Here is a 4,356-nt window from a genome sequence, read left to right as displayed (position 1 = left end):
AGGGAAGGGAAGGGAAGGGAAGGGAAGGGAAGGGAAGGGAAGGAAGGGAAGGAAGAGAAGAGAAGAGAAGAGAGAAGAGAAGAGAAGAGAAGAGAAGAGAAGAGAAGAGAAGAGAAGAGAAGAGAAGAGAAGAGAAGAGAAGAGAATGCTGTGGATTATCACTTCATCAAAGGCACTAAGTGGAAACCTGTGGTAATTTTCAAAGCATCTTTACATGTCTAATACCTTTAGTTATATTGTGATTTACATTAAAAAAGTTTATGCAGGAAAAGGTTGGAGTGGGGGGAATATCAGAAAATTGCAGTGTTTAGGTCTATTCATTATTGAGAGTGGGAAGGAGATAAAGCACAAAACCTCTCTCAATTAAGGAGGAATATTGCCCAGGCTATGTGGAAACCCTGAGCCCAGACCCTGACTGCCACTATGCCCAGGTTCTGGGAAGGCAAGGCTAGCCCCAGAGGCTAAAGGCCCATGCCTTTCATCATGCACTCCAATGGCCTTTTGTGTACCTCACCCCAGTTTCCTTCTACAAATGGCCCAATTTCAGATAGGGTGAGAGCTACCTGTCCAATGCAGGATAGTCCAAGACTTCTATAATTTTTTCAGGAGTGAGCCTTTCCAACCCAGGCTGGGTGTGACATAGGAAGGGTTCACTTGCAGGCTAGGCAGTCTGTATCCCAATGCCCACCCCAACAACCCTTGAAGAAAGTTGAGGGCTGTAGGCCTGGCTTTCAGAGGAAAAGGGTAACAGATGGAGTGGCCTGGAAGGCCTGCCCGATGATTACATGTGAAAACCACCACCGCAGCCCAAGGAAGCTGAGCCCTCCTTGATCAGGCCAGCTGCCCACAGTTTTCCTTCCTGCTGCAGCAACCAAGTGATTCACTAATCTTTTTTTTTTTTTTTTAATCCTCACTTGAGGATATCTTTTTAATTAAATTTAGAGAGAGAGAGAAACATGATGTTAGAGAGAGACATCACTTGGTTGCCTCCTTCCTGTACCTGCTCCCACGGGAACCCACAACCTAGGTATGTGCCCTAACCTGGACCCACCACCTTTTGGTGTAGAGGAGGATGGTCCAATCAAGTGAGCCACTCAGTCTGGATGTGATTCACTAATCTTAATGTGGGGCTTTGAATGAAGTCTTTGAACCTTTAGAGAAGCTTCTTGAATCCCAGATTTGCCACTTGACTGCTCTATATCTCAGTTTCTTTATTTGTAAAAGGACAATTATAGGGCCTACATTGAGGTTGCTTTAAAACTCAGTGAAGTAATATGTGCATATGTCTGGCAAATTGATGCTACCGTGTTTCCCCGAAAATAAGACATCCTTCGAAAATAAGACCTACTTAGTGGTTTCCTTCTGAGTGAAATATAAGGCATCCCCCCTGAAAATAAGCCCCCCCCCAGGCTAAACATGAGAGATTTGATCCACTGATTCTGAAAGAAATGGAGTCACAAGAAATTCACCAGGAAATTCAGGAATTGGATTGTTATGATGATGTTCCAGAAGATGATGACATGATTGTCATTGAATAAATGAGTAAATTCTTGATACTGTAGGATTCACAGTTTGTCTGGTTTGTGTTGACAACTACTGTACTACCATAGCGTATACAGGTAATAAATTTCCTTTATTTTCATTTAACAATAAATGTGTACCGTATTCTTCTTCATGGAAAAATAAGACATACCCTGAAAATAAGGCCTAGCACATCTTTGGGAGCAAAAATTAATATAAGACACTGTCTTATTTTTGGGGAAACAGGGTAATTGTTAGCACTAGCATTATTATTATAGCAGAGGCCCGGTGCACAAAATTCATGCACCTCTCTGCCCAGACTGCACCCTCTCCAATCTGGGACCCCTCAGGGGATGTCTGACTGCCTGATCACCCCTAACTGCCCCCTGCTGCTGGCCTGGTCACCCCCAACTATCCCCCTGTCAGCCTGGTAGCCCCCAACTGCCCACCTTGCTGGCCGGGTTGCCCCCAACTCCTCCCCCAACAGCCTGGCCACCTCCAACTGCCCCCCTGCCAGCCTGGTCACCCCACGCAGCCTGTTTGGTCATCTGTTTGGTTGCAATGGTCACTTAGGCTTTATATATATATATATATATATATATATATATATATATATATATATATATATAGGGTCGGCAGCTAAGTAATTGCGGGTTTCACACACATATGGCTTCAGTTGAATTTTTAGGTTTGCAGACGTAGTACAAATGTAAAACACATTTTGTTATTTGGTAGTTGGCTATTCAGCTGTTAATCAGTGAAAAAAGTTTTTTGATCTGTTTTGTAGTTTTCGTTTGGCGTTCGTTGAAAAATGGAAAATCAAAAGGAACATTTTCGTCATATTTTGCTTTTTTATTTCCACAAGGGAAAAACGCATTGCAAGCTCATAAAAAGTTATGTGCTGTTTATGGTGACGAAGCCTTAAAAGAACGGCAGTGTCAAAATCGGTTTGCCAAATTTCGTTCTGGTGATTTTTCACTCAAAGATGAAAAACGCTCTGGTCGTCCAGTTGAAGTTGATGACGCCCTAATCAAAGCAATAATCAATTCGGACTGTCACAGTACAACACGTGAGATTGCAGAGAAGCTTCATGTATCACATACATGCATTGAAAATCACTTAAAACAACTTGGCTATGTTCAAAAACTCGATACATGGGTTCCTCACGAACTGAAAGAATCACAGTTAACACAACGCATTAGCAGCTGCGATTTGCTAAAGAAACGTAATGAAAATGATCCATTTTTAAAACGACTGATAACTGGCGATGAAAAATGGGTTGTTTACAACAATATCAAGCGGAAAAGATCGTGGAGCAGGCCAGGTGAACCAACTCAAACAACATCAAAAGCTGATATTCATCAAAAGAAGGTTTTGTTATCAGTTTGGTGGGATTACAAAGGAATTGTCTACTTTGAACTCTTACCACCCAACCGAATGATCAATTCTGATGTCTACATTGAACAACTAACGAAATTAAACAATGCAGTTGAAGAAAAGCGGCCCGAATTGACAAATCGAAAAGGTGTTGTATTCCATCATGACAATGCAAGGCCACACACATCTTTGGTCACTCGACAAAAATTAATGGAGCTTGGTTGGGATGTTTTGCCACATCCACCATATAGTCCTGACCTTGCACCATCTGATTACTTTTTGTTTCGATCTTTACAAAACTCCTTGAATGGTAAAAATTTCAATAATGATGATGATGTCAAATCGTACCTGATTCAGTTTTTTGCTAATAAAAACCAGAAGTTTTTTGAACGTGGGATTATGATGCTGCCTGAAAGATGGTAAAAGGTCATTGATCAAAATGGGCAATACATTACAGAATAAAGTTATTTAGTTCCATGAAAAAATTGTCTTTGATTTTCTTTAAAAAATCCGCAAGTACTTAGTTGCCGACCCAATATATATATATATATATATATATATATATATATATATATATATATATATATATATATATATATATATATATATATATATATATATTGACTAGAGGCCTGGTGCACAGATTCACAGATTCATGCACTGGTAGAGTCCCTTGGCCTGTCCTATGGGTATTGGGCCAAAACCAGTCCTCTGATATCCCCTGAGGGATCCTAGATTGCAAGAGGGTGTAGGCCAGGCCCATGGATTGCACCAGTGCATGACTGGGCCCAGGAGGGACTGTGGGAGGGCTCCAGGGCTCATCTGGCCCACCTTGCCCAGTTTCCAGTGGCCAGACCCCAGTAGCAAGCTAACCTACCAGTCAGAGTGTCTGCCCCCTGGTGGTTAGTACAAATCATAGGTTGAACGGTAGAACAGTCGCTTAGGCTTGTAAATATACAGATGTATATATGTATGACTCAAGTCAGAGCAGTGATAGACAACTGCATTGTTGATAACCTAATGGAACCTGAAAAAAATAGATCATATTTTTTAATGTCTCCAGCAATGGCTGTGTCTCTGGGAAGGCTTTAGATCCTGCCAAGTAACCTAAGAATGTGGACTCTGGTAACCCTGCCTCCTGCCGTTCTATAACTGTGTAACCAATTCCTTGAATAAGTTCCTTCCATGTACAAAAAGAGACCATATTTTTTAAATTTTGAGGTATATAACACCTTCGTAAAAAGTGCATAAAATGTGTAAACTTCACAGCAGTGCTTTTTAAATCAGGACTCACCTGATGATCTGTTAAAATGTAAGTCTGGGGTAAAACCTGACATTCTGGATTTTCCAGGCTTCTGGTAGTAAGGTTTGAAATAATAACTATAAATCCAACACCCATGTAGTCACCATTCTCATCAAGAAACAACATTGTCCCCATGCCAGAAACCCATCCATTGA

The sequence above is a fragment of the Pipistrellus kuhlii genome, unplaced genomic scaffold (genome assembly GCF_014108245.1).
Source record: "Pipistrellus kuhlii isolate mPipKuh1 unplaced genomic scaffold, mPipKuh1.p scaffold_m20_p_19, whole genome shotgun sequence".
In the NCBI taxonomy this organism is placed as follows: Eukaryota; Metazoa; Chordata; class Mammalia; order Chiroptera; family Vespertilionidae; genus Pipistrellus; species Pipistrellus kuhlii.
This window is presented reverse-complemented; position numbering follows the sequence as displayed.